We start from the raw sequence: 26443 nt of genomic DNA on the forward strand, positions 1-26443 counted from the left end.
TAGGAAAAACAAATATTGTTAAAATGTCGATACTACCCAAAGCAATCTACATATTCGATGCAATCCCTGTCAAAATAACACCAGCATTCTTCACAGAGCTAGAACACATAATCCTAAAATTTGTATGGAACCAGAAAAGACCCCGAATAGCCAAAGCAATCTTGAAAAAGAAATCCAAAGCTGAAGGCATCACAATCCCAGACTTCAAGCTATACTACAAAGCTGTAATCATCAAGACAGTATGGTACTGGCACAAAAACAAACACTCAGATCAATGGAACAGAATAGAGAACCCAACAATGGACCCACAAACATATGGCCAACTAATCTTTGACAAAGCAGGAAAGAATACCCAAAGGAATAAATATAGTCTCTTCAGCAAGTGCTGCTGGGAAAACTGGACAGCGACATGCAGAAGAATGAACCTGGACCACTTTCTTACACTATACACAAAAATAAACTCAAAATGGATGAAAGACCTCAATGTAAGACAGGAAGCCATCAAAATCCTCGAGGAGAGAGCAGGCAAAAACCTCTTTGATCTTGGCTGCAGCAACTTCTTACTCAACAGGTCTCCAGAGGCAAGGGAAACAAAAGTGAAAATGAACTATTAGCACCTCATCAAAATAAAAAGCTTCTGCACAGCAAAGGAAACAGTCAACAAAACTAAAGGCACATGATGTAATAGAAGATATTTGCAAATGACATATCAGATAAAGGGTTAGTATCCAAAATCTATAAAGAACTTCTCAAACTCAACACTCAAAAAACAAATAATCCAATGAAGAAATGGGCAAAAGACATGAATAGACACTTCTCCAAGGAAGACATCCAGATGGCCAACCGGCACATGAAAAAATGCTCAACATCACTCATCATCAGGGAAATACAAATCAAAACCACAATGAGATACCACCTTACACCTATCAGAATGGCTAACATTAACAACTCAGGCAACAACAGATGTTGGCGAGGATGCGGAGAAAGAGGATCTCTTTTGCATTGTTGGTGGCAATGCAAGCTGGTGCGGCCACTCTGGAAAACAGTATGGAGGTTCCTCAAAAAGCTAAAAATAGAACTACCCTACAACCCAGCAAGTGCATTACTAGGTATTTATCCAACTGATACAGGTGTGCTGTTTCGAAGGGACACATGTACCCCAATGTTTGTATCAGCACTACTGACAACAGACAAAGTACGGAAAGAGCCCAGATGCCCATTGATGGATGAATGGATAAGAATATGTGGTGTATATATACAATGCAGTATTACTCGGCAATCAAAAAGAATTAAATCTTGCCATTTGCAACTATGTGGATGGAACTGGAGGGTATTATGCTAAGTGAAATTAGTCAGTGAGAGAAAGACAAATATCGTATGACTTCCCTCATATGAGGACTTTAAGAGGCAAAACAGATGAACATAAGGGAAGGGAAACAAAAATAATATAAAAACAGGGAGGGGGACAAAACATCAGAGACTCATAAATATGGAGAACAAACTGGGGGGTGGGGGTGGGAAGGGGGATGAGCTAAGTGGGTAAGGGGCCCTAAGGAATCTACTCCTGAAACCATTGTTGCACTATATGCTAACTAATTTGGATGTAAATTTTTAAAAACTAAAATTAAAAATAATAATAAATAAAAAAGTGCCCAGACTTTCTGTGAAAGGAGGTGTATCTGCTTGTCTAAAAGCAGTTGCCTGAGGGACAGGTATCTAATTTAACATGCAGCAGGGGGTCTGCTGAAATACCCCCCAGGTATGGCTGCTGACAGTGCCATCTTCCTACTTTCTTTCACCTTGCCCTGCTCACCAGCATCAACAGAAAGGAGCTCACACCAGCCTCAGGCACCCCGATTTTTGTGGCTGCCTAGATCTCACATCTCAGGGGGCAGTGGAACTTACATCTGCGGGCCTTGTAGGACTGTTACCAGTGGAGAAAGACTTCCTAACCAGTGACCACCTCAAGGTACAGCAAGAGGAACCTGGTCTTTCTGTGAAAGAACTAATAGCAGTGCACACTCTGAAAAGTTCAAGTCTGGAAGTTAAACTGGAACACCAATAATCTGAAGCATTTGGAACTGGTCACACATGAGCATCCTGTGGGAGCAGCGTCCTGTGCTACAAGATTCTGACTCTCCGTTTCTTCCCAACCACTCTTTCCACCAAGAATGGCTTCTGTGGCTTGATCCCTAAGTGGTCTTCTAGGAAGACCACGTATGTTGACTGATGCCTACTATGAGATGAACAGAATCCTGCCTCTGAAACAATGTCATATCTGTATCCTACAAGTGATGGACAAAACACCCCAAAATACAAAAAGGCTACATATGCTAGCATTCAGACAGAAGACTGGGGCCAGTTCGTGCATATGTGTCATAATTAACACTGCCCATCATGGGCAAAAAAGATGCAATAAAAGCTCTGAAGTAAAGGATTTCCCAAAACTACAATCATTAAGAAATCCAACTGACCTTGTCACTTACTGATCTGTGCACGCAGAACTGTGGTCCCAGTTTTCAATCTCTGATTGTGAAGAAGGAATTCATTAATGATAATCTAGTTAAGCTGCTGAATCCCAGGTATATCTTGCCATTAGACATTCAGAGTAGACTCTTAAATTTCATTAAGATTTGGTCACAGCATCTCCCAGGAGGTTTGGATGTAAGCGAAGTGAAAGAAGTGTAGCTTGACCTTCTTAAGAAAGGTGTTCAGTTTCCTCCCTCAGATGCAAGGATGAAACAGTAAGACAAGAGACTGCTCAGATCTCATTGAATTCTACTGAACCAGCTCTTCTTTCTATAATTGTTCTCAAGAGCTCTACTATTACACTGGTCTCACAACAGATTGGACAATTGCACAGTGAATTAGATATGGTGAAAATGAATGTGAGGGTGCTGTCCACCATACTGATGCAGACTCACTGTGTTCCTGGGTCTGAAAATCTTGAAGACATAGAGCTACTGCAGAAACTTTGTATAAAAGATGGGTCAGGAGACACAGGATGGGATCATGGATGTGCTTGTGGTAGTGGAGAATGAAAATGTAACTGTTGAGCTAATTCAAGTGAATGAGGATTTAAATAATGCTATCTTTGGATATGAGAGATTTACTCAAAAACAACGAAGAATTTTGGAGCAAAATAAGAACCAGAGGAAAGATGCCAATACCACCAGGGAAACTTAAGCCTCGTCCTGCGATCTCCTTGTCCTGAGTCCCAGCCCTCCAATGCGTGGGGCCACTCTGGGAGAGCTCAGCCACTCTGGGACACAAACGCTCAGCTTTCAGACTTACACTTCAGCTCTCCAAGTCCTGTTGTAACAACTTGAAACCTACTCTTCATCCACAAGTAGATTTGCTAGCCTTGGCAAATACAGAAACATCCCTGTTTACCCAAAGGACCAGCCAAAATCTCCCCTCAAGTCTTACATATGAGAGTTTTCTGAAACATTCAAATGCAGTGTTACTATAGTTGGTTAGTCTACAGACCATTCCAGCAACACTATCAAGCTGGAGACTGTCATCCTAGCCCAGCAATCACTCAGCAATGACAAAGAATGATCTCCAGCCACCCAATTACTACGAGGTAATGGAGTCTGACCCCTTGGCTCCTGCTGTCACTACAGAAGCTAGGTATGAAAACACTGATGCTTATCACCACAAAGGAGCTCAAAGCCAGTGACTGCTGAGGTGAAAATGGATGACTGGCCTGTTAACTACATTAGAGGTGCCGATTCTCTAAGAGGTAGACCCTGGGCAGCTCTGAAGCTCAGAAGACAAGACCTACCCACAAATCAAAACCATGGTGGAACACTTCTCCTCTGCAATAATGAGGTTTAGCAGAAGAGTAACAGTTCCAGAGTAACATCAGTGGTTCCTGACCACAGCACAAGGTGTATGTTATCTCAAAAGAACTTGGTTTAACATATATTCACTTTAAAACTTCAGCAGAGGGACGCCTGGGTGGTTCAGTTGGTTAAGTGTCTGACTCTTGATTTGGGCTCAGGTCATGATCTCATGGTTTGTCAGATCGAGTCCCACGTCAAGCCCTGTGTCAGCTCTGTAATAACACCATAGAGCCTGCTTGGGATTCTCTCTCTCCTTCTCTCTCTCTCTCTCTCTCTCTCTCTCTCTCTCTCTCTCCTGGACATTCTCTCCCTCTCTCTCTCAAAAAATAAAAAATAAATAAACTTAAAAAAAATACTTCAGCAGAAGAAAAATTCATTGCACTAATGCCAACCAGTTTAGTTGCAGCATCTTATGGTTCACAGGCCTTCCTCCATTTAGAAGAGAAATAAATCATCATATAGCTGAGAGAAGGGTAGGTGAAGATTCTTTTATTACAAAATAATAAGACTACTGAATACCTTCATTTAACCAACGTTGAATATAAACGTCAATTTGTACTTCTTTATAAATAATACTCTTATTTAGAATGATGACTTGGAAAAGCCTGGATGATACAGTTTAATTATATTTCAGGTATCCCGAAGAGGTCACTGGGCTCTGTATCAGGTTGCCTTTGATTTGTTATGATTCTCTTTTATCCTTTATAATACTGAAAGTTCCTTTTTCCCCCCTTTTCACCACAATTTAATATTTCTATTTGGAAACAAAGACTACTGAGAAACATTCAGAATAAATTGTGATGTGTTTATGTCACAAATTACAAAAACAAATAAATTACTATTAAAACCCAAAAATGTATAGTCACCCCATGTTCATGAAGTACAAACCTCTATTATGTCTGGTATAGAAGAAGTGGGTTGGCGTCTCAGTTCAGTTACCTCTGTGCCTTAAAGTAACACTTGAACTTCCCAAGATTCTGCTTCTTCACCATAAAACAAAGATAACAGTATTTACTACATCTTCCTCAAAGGGTTGCTTAAAGAGGCAATGGATGTGAACCCACTTTATAAACCACAAAATGCTATACAGATAGAGCTTCTACTATTTGGCACAGAGTAAGTGCTCAAAAGATATATATTGAGTGGATAAAGGAATAGGGTTCTAATTCCCTCACCTTCCAGCGAGAGTTCATGGCTGTTGGCTTCCTTCCAGCACACCGCCCGGTCTGGGTCTCAGTCTCGAAGTTTGTGTAAGAAACAGGAGGATTTAGCATGAAGCAGAGGGAGGCACACGCTTTGCTGTGACAAACAGCACAGCAAAAAGACAGGAATTCTCTCCCCTGAGGTTATACCAGGAGAGATCTCCAGAAGCAACTGCTATCATTGTCTGGTTGAGTCTAAAAAAAAATAGCTCTTTATCAACGATGCCTCAACAGACATTATTTTCATAACATGCTCCAATGGTCGAGCAGAAGCGATTCAACAAGCTCTCCCGGCAAGCCGACCTGTTTTCAGGTATCACCAAAACAGTCTCAGAAGGTGCGGGTCTGTGGGCCCCTCCCCATAGATCTAAAATCCCAGGCACCTAGGTGGTTCGGTCGGTTGAGCGTCTGACTTCGGCTCAGGTCACGATTTCGCATTCTGTGGGTTCAAGTCTCCCGTAGGGCTCTGTGCTGACAGCTCAGAGCCTGGAGCCTGCTTCCAATTCTATGTCTCCCTCTCTCTCTGCCCCTCCCCTACTCATGCTCTGTCTCTCTCGCTCTCTGTCAAAAATAAATATACATTAAAAAAAATTTTTTTAAATAAAATCCCCAAAGCTTGGGGCATGTGGGTGGCTCCAGTTGGTTGAGTGTCCGACTTCAGCTCAGGTCATGATCTCATGGTTCATGAGTTCGAGGCCCGTGTTGGGCTCTGTGCTGACAGCATAGAGCTTGGAGCCTGCTTCGAATTCTGTGTCTCCCTCTCTCTCTGCTCCTCCCCTGCTCATGCTCTGTCTTGCTCTCTCTCTGCTTCAAAAATAAATTTTAAAAAATTAAAAAAAAATTTTTTTAATCCCAAAAGCTCTGAAAACCAAGTTCCTTCCCTAACCCACCTGGTGGTAAAAACTGACCTGAACTGATAGGCGGTTGTTTATGATCTATGTTTACTCCTCTAAGTGCATTTCACTCGGTAGAAATATGACCAAGTTTTATTATCAGGTGCTACCCAGACCCCCCTGGTGGCGTTTTACAGCATACAGGGTATGCTCTGTAGGCCCAGCCTATGCTCTGATATGGGATTACAATAGATCTATAAGATTTGTCAAGACCTATTAAGGAGCTTCTATGTATCAGAAACTATTTTAAATGCTTTGCATGTATTACCTCAATTAATCTTCACATAATCTTATAGGCACAACCGAACATCTGTCCCATTTCACAAATGAGGATATTGAGGCACACAGAGACTACGTAAATTGCCCAGGTCACACACTAAGTAAGTAACAGAGCTCAGGATTGATACCAGGCAACCTGACTCCAGAGTCTGCCTGCTCCCTTGGCAGCAAAGTCATCTTGGCAAACCCTACAGGAGTCAGCAACAGACAACATCAGTTGAGCCTTAGGAAGCATATTCAACATCTTTGGTGCCTGTGGTATTCAGTAATTTCTACTTGTATCAATTAGGATCTTCCAGAGAAACAGAACCAATAGGGTGTGGGTATGCAGTGTGGTATGTGTATACGTGTGTATAGAGAAAGAGAGAGACTTTAAGAAAGTGGCTCACATAATTATGGGGGTTGGCAAATCCAAAATCCCAAAATCTGTAGGGCAGGCTGGCAAGCTAGGGAAGAGGTGATCTTGCAGCTTGAGTTGAAGGTGGTCTAGAGGCAAAATTCCCTCTTCCTTATGGGACCTCTGTCATTTTCTCCCACAGCCTTCAACTGATTGGACAAGGCCCATTACAGAGGGTGATCTGCTTTACTCAAAGTCTACTGATTTAAATGTTAATCACATCTAAAACATATCTTCACATCTAGAGTGGTATTTGACCAAATAATTGGGCTTAACCCAGTTGACATGTAATAGTAACCGTCATGCTGCTCTCAAAATTATCCAGTCTGAACTGGGTCTGTTTATGCTTACCATTATCATCTTATGAGACTGCAAAATGAACGATTAAGCAGATAATTCAATGTTGCCCCTCAAGAAAGAGATGCTTCTGAACAGGCCCCCTATGACCCACCTCTGTGCAGACAGGGTATGGGAGTTGATAAGATACAAACTGGGCCCCTCATTTTCACTGGAGAAGGCTGCACCCTGCATCTACGGCACTACATTTGTTAGTAGTGCTCAGTTCACAAGTGAAAGAAATCCAACTTGAACCAGATTAAGCAAATAGAGGTTTATTATCAGGATGCTGGAACCAATGATGATAAACAGATTCTCTCCCTCCTCCAATGCTGAGAGTCAAGCAATTAGAAGACATTTCACCAATGAAACAAGGGAAGGGGCAGCTGAGGAATGAAGAGCAAGTTTCTGGCCTAGCACAGCTCCTAAATATGGCCTTCAGCCCCATGCCCTCCACACATTCACCAACCACCCCTGGCCCACCAGATGCAAAAAAAAGTCAAAAAAGCACTTTATTCCAAATCGGGACAAAAGTGAATTAAGGGTATATCTTTATATGTCCCATCTTCCAACTGTCAGAAAATAGAAATGGCTCCTAAGAAGGAGGGATGGATAAAATAGTAGACCCGGGGCCCATTTTCTCTGCCAGATATGAAGGCCCCGGGCCCCTTCAGTGAATCTAGGGCCTTGGGTGGGGTGAGGGGTAAACAGTCTGGAGCACAGAGTCCCCAGCACACGGGAATATAATCCACCTTCACTAGCTGAAGTGAATTCTCATAGAGGACATTTAACAAAACCAGATTCCAAAACAGAAGATGGGTCTTCTGATTAAGATTTCCCATAGCTTCAACCACATTTCTCCTCATCCCTCAGGTACAAAATATAAAAATAAAAACAGGGATGAACGAAAACTAAATATCCAGCGTTCAAATAACTGAGTGCGGGAAAAGGATAAAGCTTCAGCCCCAGTGGAAGGGGAATTCATCCACACCACAGGAAAACAGATAAACTGTTTGGAAAAGCTTCTCGGTAAGGATAAACAAATAAGAGGACATCCAAACACATGACAGCAAAAGAGGAGGAAGAAATGCCAGGGAAGGACGGGGGAAAGGAGAAAGGAAAGGAGGGAGAGAGGGTCCAGCGGGAGCCCAGTGGGTCCTAACCAGCCGACCACGAGGCAGGACCCGGGCTGGGTCTTCTCAGTGCTCTGTCTCCCTTGGTCCCTGCCCAACTTCTGAGCAGGATTCCCTGTAGTCTTCCCACCTGTGGGTCGCCCATCATCCTTCTGATCAATTCCTTTCCTGCTTAAATTAACCGAAGTTAAATTTTGTTGTTTAAAACCAAGAACTTAAAATGATACAGATGGTAAGCAATTAATCCATTTCAGTAGAAAACTAAGATGAAGTAACTGAGGGAATTAGAGATACAAAAACAGGTGTAAATGGTATAAACATTGCCAATATACAATAAAATAATATAACTAACAAAAACAGGAGATGTGGGAGAAAAGGGGAAGGAAGTGAGAGTGCTAATTTCCTCAACCTTTCCTAGCAGGGAATTAATAGATTCTAATTAAAAATGGAAACACGTACTTTTAAAAAATATAATGACTCAAAATAATGTTTCTTGTAATCATTTTATAAATCTTAGGGTGATAATTTAGGGAATGCAGGTGAGAAAGCTGAAAATGGGAAATAACAGACTGAACCAAAATCTTAACAGCTGGTTCATTCGATCAAAAGTGCAACATATGTGCCTACTAGGTGCCAAGCATGATGCTAAGTGCAGAGGTTCTCATGGAGGACAACCCAACAGGGTCCCTGCCTTCATGGGGCTGACAGTCTAAAGGGAGAGCCAGGCTTAAACAAGTGGATAAAAAAATAAATATGAAATTACAAATATGATAAATGTGTGAAGGGAAAGAACATACTTGACAGATGGTGGGCAAGACCCTCTTGGCAAGGGGATAGACATTTAAAAAGAGACTTTAGGGGTACCTGACTAGCTCAGTCAGTTAAGGGTCTGACTTGATTTTGACTCAAGTCATGATCTCACGGTTCATGAGTTTGAGCCCTGCCTTGGGCTCTGCAGTGACAGTGTGGAGCCTACTTGGGGTTCTCTCTCTCTTCCTCTCTTTGCCCCACCCCCCCCCCAATAAATAAAATTTAAAAAAAAAAGAGACTTCAAAGTTGGGGGAAAAATAGCTTTACAAAGATTGAAGGGAAAGTAATAAAAGACACAGGGTACCACATGTACTGGAACTCCAAGGAAAGTGTCTTAGTCCATTTGGGATACTATAACAAAAATACCATAGACTGGATGACTTACAAATAACAGAAACCTATTTCTCACAGTTCTGGAGACTGTGAGTCCAGTCCAAGATAAAGGTGCCAGCAGATTCAATGTCTAGTGAGAGAGCCCATTCACTGATTCAGAAGGAAAGAACTTGGCATGTTGGAAAAAAGTGAAAGGTGAAGTAAGGACAAAGGGGCATAGAATGATGGGGATAAAGATGGCAGAAGCTAAACCATGCGGGGCAGGCTTGTGTGGACATGGAATGGTGTCCAGCTTTTATTCCCAGAGCAGTGGAAGGTCTCTGAATAGTCTTCAACAAGGGAATGGCAGAATAAAATGCACATTGTATAACATCCACCATGCTGTGGTTGGAAAGTGGTCTGGAGGGCTGCAAGAACAGATGGGCAAGACAGGTTAGAGCAGTGGTCCAAGAGACAACTGACGTTGGCTACGCTTGGTTGACGGCAGTAGAAATGGAGAGATGAAGACCAACCGGAAAGCCGTTTTGGAAGTATAAAATCTTAGGTGATGAATTAGATGGAAGAGGTAGGGGAGAGAGACAAATCAAGAATGACTCCCATTTCTGGGTTAGGCTACTGGGTGATAATCATATACTGAAACAGTAAAAGCTTGGCAATACATATTTTGAGGAGTGACTCTTAAGAATTTCAGACATTTCATTACTAAGATACTTACAAAACATCTAAGTGGAGATGTCAGATATACCATTAGATCTGAAGCTCAAAAGAGAGGTTGGGGCTGGAATCATCATCACACAGATGCTATTTAAGAACATGGGAATACAGGGGCGCCTGGGTGGCGCAGTCGGTTGAGCGTCTGACTTCAGCCAGGTCACGATCTCGCGGTCCATGAGTTCGAGCCCCGCGTCAGGCTCTGGGCTGATGGCTCGGAGCCTGGAGCCTGTTTCCGATTCTGTGTCTCCCTCTCTCTCTGCCCCTCCCCCATTCATGCTCTGTCTCTCTCTGTCCCAAAAATAAATAAAAAACGTTGAAAGAAAGTTTAAAAAAAAAGAACATGGGAATACAGAGGGACCTGGGTGGTTCAGCTGGTTAAGCACCTGACTCTTGATCTCAGCTCAGGTCTTGATCTCAGGGTCATGAGTTCAAGCCCTGCATTGGGCTGTGCACTGGGCATGAAGCCTACTTAAAAAACAAACAAAAAACATATTTAGAAAAAAAAAAAAAAACCACGGGAACGGAGAGGACCCCCGAGCAAGGGAGTATGGAGAAAAAAGAGGACCTATGACCAATTCCCGAGAATATCTGGTACTCAGAGGTAGAATAGAGGAGAAGGATGTAGGGAGGTAGATATAAAATTAGAAGAGAGTTATGTCCCAGTGTGAAAGAGGAGGGGGTTTTCAACTTTGTGGACTGCTGCTACTAAGCCAAATAAAGTGAGGACTGAAGAGGACCCATCATACTGGGCAGTCAATGAAAATGACATCCGTATTTTTGGTGGAGACAAAAGACAAAAGCCAGGCAGCTTTTTTGAGAAGTCAGACAATGATGAGAAGCAGAAAAATGGAGCAGTTACAAGAAAAAGATGGCTTCAAGGGAGGAGTCTGAGGATGCTTGTGTGATCCAGTAGAAAGGGGAGAGAGCAAGGTAAGGAAAGAGGAGAAGGCACAAAGATAACACGTGCAGGGAGGGAGTGACAGAAGGGAAGGGCGAGGGGACGGATGCAGACACAGGAAGAACTATCTGCAGATGAGGTGACGGAAAGACAAAGGTGCTCCCACATAACGGCTTCTATTTCCCAAGGAAGACAAGTCCATCGGCTGAAAACTAGGTGGGAGAAATGAGGAAGGAGAGGGACGTCTGCAATATGAAGCAAGTCATAAAATGGTCTCTGGGAGAGCAGAAAGCAAGTCGATTTTGAGGTTGAGGTAGGACTGCCACACAGTACAATGGGGCAATGCCACCTGCTCAGGTGCGAGTTCAAGGAAGGCAAACGTTTGGGTTCAAGGTCAGAACTTCGCCAGATAAATGTAACAAAAAATGAAAGATTCAAGGGAATTCGGGATATCTACACCACATTGACTGCAATGATTGTGGAATCTGAGTGGGACCAGGAACAAGAACAGGGCAGGAGGGCGCTGTAAGATACAGAGAAAGGGGTTTGATCAGCACACCTGAGATCTCAGTGACACCAAAGAACCGTCATGGCAGAGGGCCATGCAGGACAACCGCGTGCACAGGAAGTTTCAGTTGAAGACACTGATGACTGGAGCAGGAGTTTGGGGAACGGTGCAAAATTTGGTGGCGATTAGTGCTTACGTGGACTAGAATGGAGATGAAAGTCACCGGCTTGGGTACTGGATGGATCTACTCTTAGAAGTTGAGGCCATCAATCGTGACAAGCACTTTGGGGCACCTGGGTGGCTCAGTCAGTTAAGCATCTGACTCTTGATTTTGGCTCGGGTCACGATCTCATGGTTTAGGAGTCCAAGCATCAGACTCCATGCTGGCAGCAAGGAGCCTGCTTGGGATTCTCCCTCCCTCACTCTCTGCCCCTCCCCCACTCATGTGCACACACTCTCTCTCTCTCTCTCAAAATAGATAAATAAACTTTTAAAAAACTAATGACAAGCACCAGTATGACTAGAAAGACCAATGACGGCAGACAAGCCTCCAGGGAGTAAGTGGGAGTGGAGGGACAAAGATTAAAGGAGAGACTCTTCAGCACCTGCTCCTACATCTGCTCCTCTTCCCTCGGCTCTTTCCTCATTTGGCTACTGCTAGTCTAGAGTCCACTGCCTTTTCCCACTGAGGAAATCAGCTTGAGGACATAAGGAGGCAGTGGGATAAAGAAAAACACAGGGTAGAAATGTCAACCCTGACTCCAGGAATGTGTGGGGACCAGAAAAATCAAGTTACTGATGGGGAACAGTCTCACTAAATTTTGCTCCCTATGGAGACTCCTCATTAGGGGTTGTGGCAACTCCATTCAGAATGAAGACTGCCCACGTAAGGCTACAAGATCTATCCACGGGAGTGCCCTGCCTGGGAGGAAGAAAGGAAAACAGAGATAGGAGGAAGAGGGAAGAAGAGAAAATACATGTTAAATTAGCATCTATTATGTGCCAGACTTGTGTAAGGCTCTGCAGGTTGCGCACTACACAAAGGTACCACATTCAAAGTGTAGATACCATAAATTTGTATATTCTGACAATTTTCTGGCAGACAGTAGTGTTACGGAATGAATTGTGTCCCCCTCAAATGCGTATGTTGAAGCCCTAACCGACAGTGTGACTATATTTGGAGACAGGGCCTTTAAGGAAGTAATTAGAGTTAAATTAAATAAGAAGGGTGGGCCCTTGGGCTCCTAGCTGGCTCATTAATTAAGCATCTGACTTTTGATTTCGGCTCAGGTCATGATCTCACAGTTTGTGAGTTCAAGTTCCGTGTCAGGCTCTGTGCTGACAGCGTGGAGCCTGCTTGGGATCCTCTCTCTCCCTCTGCCCCACTCCCACTTGTGCTTTCACTCTCTCTCTCAAAATAAATACATAAACATGTTTCTTTAATTAAAAAAAAAAAGGGTGAGCCCTAATCTAATAAGACTGTCCTTATACGAGAAGGAAGGGATACCACCGATGTGTGCCAGAGAAAAGTCCATGTGAGGACACAGTGAGAAGGTGGCCATCCACAAACCAGGAAGAGAGGCCTCCGGAGAAACCAACCCTACCAGCACGTTGATCTTGATCTTCCAGACTCTAGATGTGAGAAATTAATTTCTTCCTTTTTTCTAATGTTTGTTTATTTTTGAGAGAGAGAGAGAGAGAGAGAGAGAGAGAGAGAGACAAAGGGTGAGCTGGGGAGGGGCAGAGAGAGAGGGAGACACAGAATCCGAGGCAGGCTCCAGGCTCTGAGCTGTCAGCCCAGAGCCCGACGCGGGGCTTGAATCCACGAACCATGAGATCATGACCTGAGAGGAAGTCGGCGCTTAACCGGCTAAGTTACCCAGGCGCCCCATGAGAAATGAATTTCTATTATTTAAGCCACCTAGCTTGTGGCATTTTGTTGGCCAACTCCAGCAAACTAATATAAACAGCAAAGTATTTTTTGTTATAATCATCAGTATATTAGGAAAATTCTCTAATAGGTAGAAGTAAAATCATTTGAGGAAGGGTTTGATATTTTCTTATTTACATAAAATTGTCATAGAGACCAGCAGTGACCCTGAGAGTCACAACGCCAGACGGTTTCTTTTGTTACTTTAATCAATACATAACCGTATAAAATAAAGAGTATAAAGATGAAGAAAAAGAAGCCCAGAGAACTTCAGTCACTTGATCGAATTCAACCACACACTGATAAGAAACTGAGCTGACATTTGTATCCAGATCAGCCTATTCCAAAACTCATGTTTCATGCTGTACCACACTGCCTCCAATTACAAGTTCTAGTATTAAAAAAAGATGCTGCAAATGTCAATTGTGCCTTTACTCTGCCTCAGACACTCTGCTAGATGCTTTCATCTACAATAGTGAAGTAGGTCTTATTAAGGCTATGTTAGAAATGAAGAAACTGAGGCTCAGAGGGGTTAAGGGGCTTGCCCAAGGCCACACAGCTTAGCAAACTGTAACCTATCTGTTTACTGCCCCTTTCTCTCCCTCTTCACCTCATACTCCACCTCTGAACGTTCCCTCTTCTCATAAGCTGCTTTTCCCAGGCGATCCATAAACACAAAAGAACCTTTCTCCTGTTTGACACATTATTTATATCCTTTTAGTATAATCAACATTATCAAAAGTCATTTACAAAGTAAATAAAATAGCGATTGTCTGACAATGCATTTGCTCCCCAAAAATAAATGACGATCATGTTAGAATTAAATAGTAGTTGCATTTATTGAATAAATTTTGAGCTCTTCTTCTTGATGCATATAGTTTTTCCTTGGCTAACTTATGAATTTCACCCTAAAGATTAATTTGGCTCTCTATAAAGAGCATAAGAATTAATATTCACCCAAGATAGGAATCTTTTTTCATTTTCATTTTAGTGGAAATCAATTTGTTAAGATATTATTGAGTGCAATTTGTTACTTATTCACTCCCACTTTTCTGTTCAAGTCAGGGTACTTGGAAATATCTATATAAACACTTTTTGTCAATACTACCAAGATTTATATTGCCAAGTTACTGTAACGGTTATCTCTGAGAGCTGTATGAATTATGCTATGTAATGTTAGATTTTATTGAACTTATGTAATAGAGAAGTGATCAATTAAAAAAAAAACAAAAACGTGGGGTTCCTGGGTGGCTCAGTCAGTTAAGCATCCGGCTTCCGCTCAGGTCATGATCTCACAGTCCACGAGTTCAAGCCCCACGTCAGGCTCTGTGCAGACAGCTCAGAGCCTGGAGCCTGCTTCCGATTCTTTCTTTCTCTCTCTCTCTCTCTCTCTCTCTCTCTCTCTCTCTCTCTGCCCCTCCCCTGCTAGTGCTCTGTCTCTCTCTCTCAAAAATAAAATAAAAACATTAAAAAAAAACGAGTTTTGCCTCTAGCAGGCAGTATGTAGAAATGACATCTGAATAGGAGAGATACAACCAAAACTGGATGTGGCCCTCTTCATGCAACCTAGTCCGATTTGCAGGCATTTTCATGAATTCTTTAACACATTTCCCACGGTGCTCACTAAGCAAGATGCTGCACTAACAGTACCATTTGGCCAGATCCTTAGAATTAGGATTTATGCAGGTGTCTCTCTGACTGCCTGCCTGTGTGTCTTTCCTATGACTCCCATGACAAAGTACCACAGAGCAGCTTAAACAACAGAAATGTATTGTCTCACAGTTCTAAGAGGTTAGAGGCAGGAAATCCAGTTGTTGTAGGACCATGTACCCTAGAGAATGCAGAGGATGTACCCAGTATTAGAGAATAATCTGCCCCCTGCCTCTGTCCTAGCTTCTGGTGGTTTACTGGCCATCTTTGGCACTCCCCTCCCCCGTCCCCTCCCTTGTAAACACATCACCTAAACTCCGCCTTCATGTTCATATAGGCCTTCTCCCCGTTCACATATCTGTGTCCAAATTCTCCTTCTCTATAAGGACCCCCAGTCTTGTTGGATAAGGAGCTCACTCCATTCCAGTATGACTTCATCTAAACTAATTACATCTGCAAAGACCCTTTTCCCAAATAAGTCCCATTCTGAGGCTCTGGAGGTTAGGACTTCAACACATGCATTTTGGGTAACACAATTCAACCTAAAACACTCATACTTGCTCAACATATAAGCATGCTCTACTAATTCCCCTTATTATAAATGAAACTGAAAATTAGTAACAGTAATGTCTATTATGACCTTAATTCTTTCTTCCCTTTCAGAGCCAGCTTCTCACAAGAGTAATCTATTTCTCCATGAACTTACTCCTAAACCCATTTTAATCCAGCCTGGCATCAAACATTCTTATCAGTGTCACCAATAACCATCTAACTTTTCAATCATCTTCCTTTTTAAACCGTGATCCCGCTAAACTTCCCTGTGGCTTTTGAAACTGTGAGTCATGTCCTCCATCAGGAACTGCATCCTCTCTTGGTGTCGACATGACTATCTTGAGATTTTCCTCTTTCCCACCCCATCCCGGGAATTCTGTTCTTGGGGCCACCAGTCTTCTCCCAGTCACTCACCCTTGGTCCATCCATCATCACCCGCCTCTCGTCTGCTGATGGCTCAAGCCCTGTAATCTAACACGCAGCTCCCTTCTAAGTCCTAGGACATCCCCAAGAACTTTACTCCCCACCTCCTTCTGTGTGTTCCAAGTCACCTAAAATTCAACATATCTAAACAGAAAGCCTCCTCCTTCTGTGACCTACATTGAAGAATGGCACCTCCACTGAGCCAGATGCCCTGGTCAGAAATCTGGAAGTCACCCTGCCTCTTGTTAACCACTCTTATCCCCAAACAGAAAGTCACATAATTCTAGCACACCTTCCCAGAGAGGGCCTTGGAAATGTAATGCACAATTCAGAACAGAGTTTAGAAAAGACTCCCTAGTAGCCTGAAATTTGGGTGGTTCTCAAAAGGACAAACAACAAACTTGAGCTGCTCAAGGCCACCCAGTGGAGTAGATGGTGCCTGCCTTTTGGGAACCGACTCCTCCATGAGCCAAACCCCACAATCCCCAGCTCCTGTGCCTCAGTACTTCCTACCTCGCCTCCGGGGCCAGCTCCTCCATTAGGCAAGCTTCGCACAGTGCCTAGGGCCACGATCCTTTCGGGAACCCAAAAAAAAATGTTTTAATTTACGTTCTTTTTAAGTCGGAAGAAAAAAATGAATACAATCTACCAGAGTGGATTACATTCATCTATATGCCAATGAAATCATAAAATATGATTTTTGACATTTTTTATGGAGGAAGGAGCCCACAGAGCGAAAGTACTTAGGGGATAAAGCAACCTGCTTGGGTCTGCCTTCCCTCTCTGACTGCCTTGCCGAGGGCCCTTCTTTCGGTCACAAAGGAAAAGATAGACATATTAATTCACACTGAAGCACTAAAGATTGATAATTTACTGGGTAGCCATCCGAGGAAGATTTGCTTCAAATTTGTCTGAAGCCAAAGAGAAGGAACCTTTTTTTTTTTTTTTTAACATTCACTGCTCCTTTTTAAGTGTAGAGGAAATACCTAAGCATTGTAGGAATTTTAGAGAATTCACAAAAGTTTAAAGATAGAAATAGGGGCGGCTGGGGTGGCTCTGTCAGTTAAGCGTCCGACTTCACCTCAGTTCATGATCTCACGGTTCATGGGTTCGAGCCCCATGTTGGGCTCTGTGCTGACAGCTCACAGACTGGAGCCTGCTTCAAATTCTGTGTCTTTCTCTCTCTCTACCGTTCCCTGCTCTCGCTCTGTATCTCTCTCTCTCTCTCTCTCTCTCTCTCTCTCTCTCTCTCTCTCAAAAAAAAATAAACATTAAAGAAAAAAGCTTAAAGATAGAAATAATCTATAATGCTAGAGATCATCACTATTAACAAGTTGATGCATTTTCTTTTGGTATTCATGTGTGTGTGTGTATACATTTATTCTTTATTTTTAAATGTTTTATTTATTTTTGAGACAGAGAGAGACACAGCATGAGCAGGGAAGGGGCAGAGAGAGAGGGAGACACAGAATGTGAAGCAGGCTCCAGGCTCTTAGCTGTCAGCACAGAGCCCGACGCAGGGCTCGAACTCACGAACTGTGAGATCGTGACCTGAGCCGAAGTCGGACGCTTAACCGACTGAGCCACCCAGGCGCCCCATATACACATTTATTCTTAACTAAAATGGAATTCCTCTTCCTAACTTGTGGCATTTTTAATGCCATAATTAATATATTTGTGCAAACATTTTTGTCAATTTTTTTTTAGTTTTACTTATTTAGAAAGAGAGAGTGAAAGAAAGCACAAGCAGGAGAGGGGCAGAGAGAAAGGGAGAGAGAATCCCAAGCAGGATTGAGTATGTCGTCAGCACAGAGCCAGATGTGAGGCTGGGATCTCACGAAGTGTGAGATCAGGACCTGAGCCAAAACCAAGAGTCAGACGCTTATTGACTGAGCCACCCAGGTGCCTCTTTGTCTACATTTCTAATTATTTCTTTAAGATAAATACTTCAAGATTACTGGGTCAAAAGCTATAAATGTTTTTAAAGTTTCTGATGCACACTGCCAAATTTTTTATCAGAAATGTTATATAACTTTCTCATCCTTGATGCCAAATTCCCTATACCCCAAGCAAGACTAGAAATTATGCTTTATGATCTCTGGGAGCCTGATATGCGAAAACTGGAATTTCTTTGTTCCAATATGCATATATTTGATTACTTGTGATATTAAAAGTATTTTTTAAGAATTTGGGGGCTTTTTTGGAGAAAGAGTGAGAGAGAGAGAGCAAGCACGAGCAGGGGAGGGGCAGAGAGAGAGGAAGAGAGAGAATCTTAAGCAGGCAGGCTCCACTCCCAGTGCAGATCCCAACCCAGGGCTCTATCCCACGGCACTGGGATCATGGCCTGAGCTGAAATCAAGAGTCGGACGCTTAACTGACTGAACCACCCAGGTGCTCCTTAAAGGTACTTTTTTTTTTTAATGTTTATTTATTTTTGAGACAGAGAGAGACAGAGTATGAACAGGGGAGGGTCAGAGAGAGAGGGAGACACAGAATCTGAAGCAGGCTCCAGGCTCTGAGCTGTCAGCACAGAGCCCGACGCGGGACTCGAACTCACGGACCGTGAGATCATGACCTGAGCCGAAGTCGGACGCTTAACCAACTGAGCCACCCAGGTGCCCCTAAAGGTACTTTTTAAACATTTACTGAACAGTTGTTTCTGCAGTGAAATTCTGTTCATGAACTTAAGTTATGATACTAGAATGATGGTCTTTTCCACATTAAGGGCGCTCTTCTATACAATAAAGATGTTAACTTTTATATGGGTGCACATTTTGTCCAAGTTTATACGCTTTTCAATTGGGTGTTATATTTTTAATCATACAGACGTTCTTAATTAAAATTCAATAAAATAGATCAGCTGTTCCTATTTCTGCTTTCGAAGTTACACTTTAAAAGCCCTTTGCCATCCTAAGATATTTACTTTCATTCTAACACTTTATGGAGTTTTGTTTTTACATTAAAATCTTCTCCATATTGAATGTATTTTGATGTAAGCAGTGAGAAAACACATTGTCATTCTTTTTTCCTCCGGAATTAGAAAAGTATTCAAAGATTACATTTGAATAATCCATCCAGCCACTCCCTGATTCTGTTTTCCTTTATTAAACTGGAAGCAAGTCTGTCTCTTGACCTTCTCATCTGATTCATCACCTGCTGCCTCATTCCTGGCCAAGCACTGTTTTAATATGTGTAAACTTACCATGTATTTAAAAATCTACTGGGCTGGGACCCTATTTTTTTATCCTACTTTTTGAAATTTTTTGGTTACCCTCATACTTTTTTTTTTTCATCTTGCAGATGAAGGAAAAGTAAAAGAGTGATGAAGGGAGACAGAGAGAGAAAGAGAAGGTAGAGAGAGGGTACTGAAGATAAAATGATTCGAGGCTATCTTAGTCCCTCTTCAGCCTGATTTACTCTAGCTGAAGAAATTCCATTTCCATCAACATTTAATGAATGCATTGTGACCTAATATGTCAGTTCCCCCTCTTTAGTGTCAATATCTAACTTTAATCAATTTCATTTTTTTAACACTTTAAGGTCCAAAGAATATAGACAAGGCTTTCATGTCTTCAAGACTAAGAAATACATTTATTAGAGCACTGAACATCCTGAAGACCAATATTCCAAGATGTCGTGATTTCCTGAGAAGAAAGACTTTGACAAACATGTCTCCATAGCAGGAATTCACATCCCAGGGCATACTTCACTGACAAGCACCTTTAATATTATTTTATGGAGATCAAAGTTCTGAGGTTTTATTATGTCATATTTTAAACAATCTATTTCAGATGGTAAATATCCATCTCCCAAAAAACACAAAAATGCTCATAAAAAGTACCATAACCCAGAGCATTCAAAGAGTTTCTATGCAATCACCACATGATGGGCTCAAGTAAAGATAGGTTTTCACAGAAGGTGCAGAGGATGTCAAATTTCTCTCTCTACCACCTAGATCTGGACTCCATCTTGAACATTCCAGATAAACTGCCTCTCCCATCCTGGGAGATGGCTCTGTGCAGGGCAAAAAGTCCAGCCTTGTGGCCAACAGATTTACCTCCAAGTTCACCTCGACTACTCCTTTGCTTTATGATGCCAAGTCAAATGCTTTGCTTTCTGTGATTCAGTTTCCTTACCTATGAAATGGATAAAAATAATGCCAAGTTTTGGGTGATTGTGGTAATCAAATAAGTTAATGCATGCAAAATATTCAACAGAGAGCCTAGGAGGGGCAGGCTTCCTATAAATAATGACATACTTTTACTGGGGCTTTGAGGTTGAAAGGCTTTATGTCTTTTTCAAATCAATCATATTAAATCACAGGCCTTAGCACATTGTTGTCGCTCAATAAATGTCAGGGAACAAGTTAATAAGGCAGTACCTCTCCAAGATAATAAATTTAAAAATTCCTGAAAACTTCTTACAATATCAATTTACTATATATTGTTATATAGTAAATATATATGTATTTATTATATATATTTTATATACTATCTATTTTTTCCTATCCACCAATGTAACACAAAGGGAAAAAAGAAAAAATGATCAACTCTATTCTATATGATAATTTATAGTGTGTTTTTATTTTTTTTTTAAGTTTATTTATTTTGAGAGTGAGAGGGCAAGTGGGGGAGGGCAGAGAGAGGAGGGACAGAGGATCCAAAGCAGGCTCTGTGCCGACAGCAGCAAGCCTGATGCTGGGTTCAAACACATGAACTGTGAGTGGCCTCAGCCAAAGTTGGCTGCTCAACCAACTGAGCCACCCAGGCGCCCCCTATAGTGTGTTTTTAAACCTCAGTTTTGCATCATACAGACATGTGCCACCTTGACTACACGTGCTCCTGAAGTGACTGCACGTGTTCCTGAAGACGGATGTGAACAATCCACCCATTTTGAACAGACAGCTATTCCCACACAACTAAAAGGTATTATAAATTCTCTAAATAACCCTCACTTTTGGGGCGGCTGGCTGGATCAGTCAGCAGAGCAAGCGACTCTTAATCCTGGAGTCATGAATTCAAGCCCCACACTGCATGTGGAGTCTAATTAAAAAATAAATAATAAATTTTAAAAAACAACCTTCACTTTTAATTTTGCCATTTTCCTTTGTGGTTGATACAAAGGAACAATTCAACCAGCTTAAAAGCAGGTGGTCCAGCTAAGGTTAAGATTGATCACTTCATGTCTTCATAGTAGTTTCCTTGCCTTAACGGAATAAAACGTATGAGATGTTCATTTCCTACCTCTTTAATTTTTCCACTTGCCACTTGTTTTTATAAGTATCACAGGCAACATAAAACAATAATTTTTGGAAATTTGAAGACAGTAAGAATCTTTCTTAAAAAAAAAAATTATCCAGAAGCCAAAAACATAAAATAGGCCAAAATGAAGTTGCCCTGGTTGAAGGCAGGCGGGAGGTCTAGAGCCCTTCTAGAGACAACCACTCCCAGCCCAACAACCCAGGTCTCTGCTACCCCCAAAGTCTCTTGAATACAACATAAGTCAGATCATGTTATAGATGATGCTCAAGACCTTCCAACGGCTGCCACTCACACAGGAATTAAAACCCAAAGTCCACACCTTGCCCAACTTGTTCTGGTCTCTGACCACCTCTCAGTCTTTTATGTCCTAACACATTTTCCTTCTCCCCTCAGCCCCCCATTCCACCCCGACCACCATCCTGATGCCCCCATCTACCACTGCTGCCGGCCTTACTACTCCTTGAACAAGCCAAACATGCTTTATTCCCCAGCTCTTTGCCTCTGCCGTGCCCTGTGTAAGATGCCGCAAAACCATATGGTCCCTTGCCTGATTCCTTTCAGATATTTACTAAATTGTTATCTGCTCAGAGAGGTCTTGCTGGCTGCCCTGTACAAAGCAGTATGCCCCCACCCAAGTCCCTCTCTATCTCCTGTCATTTTTCCTCCTTAGCACTTATATTATTGACACATTTCTCTACTTACATATGTACTCATTTGTTGCCTGTATCTCACGATTAAATGCGAGCCCATGAGGATAGGAATTTTATTTTGTTCACCACCAATTCATAATACAGCACCAGACACGTGGTAGGTGCTCGGTAAGTATGTGCTGACTGGATGAACGTGACACAGCCGTGCATGCTTCACAGGGCAGTTTTAAACCTCTTCCATGTGCAAGTCAATACTCTTCTATAGACAAATATGGGGACACTGTCAAAACTGGCATATGAGAGGGACACTGAAAGTGCCACGTACACAACACCCAGAAGTACCAGTCGTTTGGACATCCACGTTTTGTGTCTTAGGCTTAGATTTAGAAGAAACAGAGATGGGTTTGTGAATGGTCGCAAAGAGTCGCATGAGTGCAAATTATTCTTGTGGTCCGTAATGTGTGGAAAATGAGCCAGGTCCCAAGGTCTCCACACGAAGGGGATCCCTGGCTTCTTGCTTTTACCCACTCTCTGCCAAAAAAACCTCTATCAATTTCCAAAACCAACTTATACCCATGTACAGTGCCTTCATTCCACTTATCATCAAGCCACATCACCAAGGCCTAATGTCCAAGGTCTCGATACTGAAATCCTTATTGCAGCTTCCTTATGCAATGTTTTTTTTTCCTTTAATTGTGTCTCAGGATCCAGGGATTTCCCTTATCTGTACTCTTAGGGGCTTTCCATGGGCTGACCCAGCCTACCAAAGCATGAAGCCAATGACTACTTTGAAAACATACCTAGAAACACGAAACCCTGTGGCTTAAGTGAAGGACTAGCTTCGGGAATGATTTATTTACTATTTTTTAATGTTTATTTATTTTGAGAGAGTGAGCACAAGCAGGGAAAGGGCAGAGAGGGAGAATCCCAAGCAAGCTCCGTGCTGTCAGCACAGAGCCTGATGCGGGGCTTAAACTCACAAACCATGAGATCAGGACCCGAGCCGAAATTAAAAGTCAGCTGCTCAACCAACTGAGCCACCAAGGCACCCGGGAATGATTTAAATAAAAAAAAAATGGACCCCCAAAATTACTCAACCCAAGAGTTCTCGCATTCTCATTAATATCCACTTAACACCGGTATTATCAGAGTAGAAGCAGGTGCAAAGAAATGTGGCCCTAATCACAGGAAATAAGATGGGTTATTTTGGATGTTACTACAACCCATGTTTAAATTGGACTTAACATACCACAGTCAGCCATTCTGTCATTAATAAATTAGAGTTTTATGTATAGATCCCTGAAAGCCTGATCTTAAGAAGTTTTGTATTTTTTTTTCCCCTCTGCCTGGAACATTCTTCTCTTCTTTACTCCTAGATAACTCCTACCCACATTCCACATCTCAACTTCCCTCACTATGAGTCCCTTAAAGAGGCTGTCCCGGACTCCTTTCCCACACCCCTACAGGCTGTCCGACTGCCACCTCCCACACAGTCTCAGAAAACCTGGACTTTTCCTTTAATGCTTTGAACTCATCTGTAATCAATGTGCATTTACCTGACCTGCTTAATATCTGCCTCCCTTACCAGACTGTAGGTGAGCTACATATGGGCAGGAGCCATGTTTGGATTGCTCACCGTTGTATCTCCAACACCTAGCATGGAATAAGTGTTCAGTGGATCTGGTGAATAAAAGAATGAGTGAATGGAACGCAACCTGAACCATGTGTTGAAATGACCATGGATACTTGCAACAGCCCCACTTTATTAAAATAACAATTCCCTGTTATTTAATAAACAGCCCCTATATTAAAATAACAATACAAAAAAAGTAGTGATCCCTTGGAGCCAGATGTGGATCATTTTCTCAAGGCTCCCATTCCCAAACCTCCCTAATGAGATCATTCAAATCCTTTCAGGTACGCCTACTGCGTCAGGAAGCTCATGGAATCTTGGGCTTGAGTTCTGATCAAAACTTGACCTTAAAATTTTTGAAACATTAGTAAGAATGGTAGACATTGGGTCAATCATCATCCCAAAGACTCTGGTAGACATTAAACAAAGAGCAACTAAAAAGAAAACCCCAGGCAGTATTTTTCAATGCCAAATGCAGGAGTGCCCTTGGCACCAGGTCATTCCTTCGCTTCTGGGAGGTGAGAACTCCCTGGGCGCCCAGAGAACCAGCAGCCTTCAGGGCATGAGGAGACAGCAGCTCCCAGTAGACACTGCCACTACCGATGGAGGTAAGGTCCTCCGGATGGTGACTTTGGCACTGTGTATCAACTAAGAAGAGCCAAAGCAAGAGAAAAAGAACATGATAGACTCCAAACAGTGTCTACATCTGACCTTTAAGTTGTGGGGCTCATCTTTGAGGACTCCGAGCAATATTTGACAGATGAGGTGCTTTCAGGGCATGAGACTGTGCAGCGTGAGAGAGTAAGAAAAGGAAATCTAAATTGATGCTGTAGCAACTTTGTTTGTATCCTTAAGGTGCTGTGCTTGGTAAACTTTGGGCAACACCATTATACATTAGGCATAAGGAAAAGGAAAAGAGAAGAAAGTTCAGAACATTATGAACAGGAAGCAAGGGGATCTGGCATTTAAAAAGAAAAAAAGATCCCCTCCTTAGAGAGAGAGCGAGCGACAGCATTAGAATCACCACCATGGGCTACAAATATTACAAAGGAGCAGGAACTGATGGGTGAATGCCAAGGCAGCAAGCAAACACAGCATGGCAGTGATGCCCGGAATGTCAAAAGCTTGGAAGTTGTCCTAATCCTTGTTTAATCTCCATGGGAGTTTTGTTTTTTTCTTCCATAGAAATGCATCTTTAATTTCATAATGAAAATCAAGAGGCAAATGGATTTGATTTTATAGCCAACAAACAAAAAGGTATCTACTCCATTAATGAGTGGACATTGTACTTCTAAAAAGAAGGGGTTCCAGACGATGATCATTTAGCTTCTGAGGAAACTGCCTTCAGTTCACACATTCAACAAATTTTTATTGGGCCAGACACTGTTATAGGGGCTGGGAATGCTGAAGTGAACAAAACTCTCTGCCTCCAGGGGGTTTGCATCCCAGTGAGGAGAGGCAGACCATAAACGAAGGAAGTAAACAGAGAAAGTACTAGTTGCAAGGCCTTTGGAGAAGAAGCAGAGAGAAGGCTAGTGAGCATGGCAGCAGGACAGGGCCTGTCTCACGAGATGAGATTTTGATCTCACTCAGGGCAAGCTCACTCACGCTGACAATATGGTCACAGACCTGAAGAAGGTGAAGGAGCAGGTCCTATGGATGGCAGCAGGGGAGCGGGGAGAGTTCCAGGCAGAGGGAACAGCAAGCAGAAAGACCCTGAAATGGGGCTGCCCTTCAAGTGTTCCAGAAACAGCAAGGCTGGTGTGGATGGAGTGTGCTGGTCGTGGGAGTCGAGATCAGAGGTATGGGACAGAGGGGCCGGCAAGAAGGCCTTTGCAGGCTTTGTGTGAGTGAGAGGGGAAAGCATTGCGGGCCTGAGCAAAGCAGTGATGTGACTGACTGTCCTTTAAAAAGCATCACTCCAGGGGCGCCTGGGTGGCGCAGTTGGTTAAGCGTCCAACTTCGGCCAGGTCACGATCTCGCGGTCCGTGAGTTCGAGCCCCGCGTCAGGCTCTGGGCTGATGGCTCGGAGCCTGGAGCCTATTTCCGATTCTGTGTCTCCCTCTCTCTCTGCCCCTCCCCCGTTCATGCTCTGTCTTTCTCTGTCCCCCAAAAAATAAAATAAACGTTGAAAAAACAAAAAAGCATCACTCCAGGGATGCCTGGGTTGCTCAGGTGGTTAAACTTACGACTTCAGCTCAGGTCATGATCTCATGGTTCGTGGATTCGAACCACATCCGGCTCTGTGCTGACAGCTCGGAGCCTGGAGCCTGCTTTGAATTCTGTGTCTCCCTCTCTCCCTCTGTCCCTCCCCTGCTCATGCTCTGTCTCTGTCTCTTTCCTTCAAAAATAAACGTTAAAAAAAAATTTAATAAAATAAAATAAAATAAAAAAGCATCACTCTTGGGGCACCTGGGTGGCTCAGTTGGTTGAGCATGTGACTCTTGATTTCAGCTCATGTCATGATCTCACAGTTCGTGGGTTCGAGCCCCATGTCAGGCAGTGAGAAGCCTGCTTGGGATTCCCTCCCTCTCTCTCTCTCTCTGCCCTTCCCCCACTCACGTGTATGTGCTCTCTCTCTCTCTCAAAATAAATAAATAAACTTAAAAAAAAAATAAGTATTACTCTGGAAGCAGCACTCAGGTGCTAGACATATTTGACCTGAAGCCCTCAACCCCCCCAAAAAATTAAGACTTAAACTTCTAGAGTTCCTACCTGTCCATCAACTCCATTTCAATACTCCTGCTGAGATTTTCAACACTTGGCTGAGGGGTCATTTTGCAAAAATGCAGAAAACAGCAATTCTTTTTAAACATAGCACAGAGATGCACAGGGTAGTACAGGATGGAACAGAGCCGCTTCTCCACGAGTCAGGTTATACATGTGCCAGGGTCTGCAGCTCCTGGACCACACTCACAGTTCCCTTCTGGTCCAGTCAGATTTGGGGGTACAGTGGCTGAAGGGAACATGAAGAGAGAAAGAAGGAAGAAGCG

At 42.8% G+C, this 26443-nt stretch overlaps 1 pseudogene; it reads left to right on the top strand.

Moving 5' to 3' along the window:
* Positions 1–2269: 2269 nt before the first annotated feature.
* On the top strand, positions 2270–3682 carry LOC101092360 (annotated as a pseudogene).
* Positions 3683–26443: the final 22761 nt, after the last annotated feature.

This window comes from Felis catus, chromosome B1, assembly GCF_018350175.1.
Source record: "Felis catus isolate Fca126 chromosome B1, F.catus_Fca126_mat1.0, whole genome shotgun sequence".
NCBI lineage: Eukaryota > Metazoa > Chordata > Mammalia > Carnivora > Felidae > Felis > Felis catus.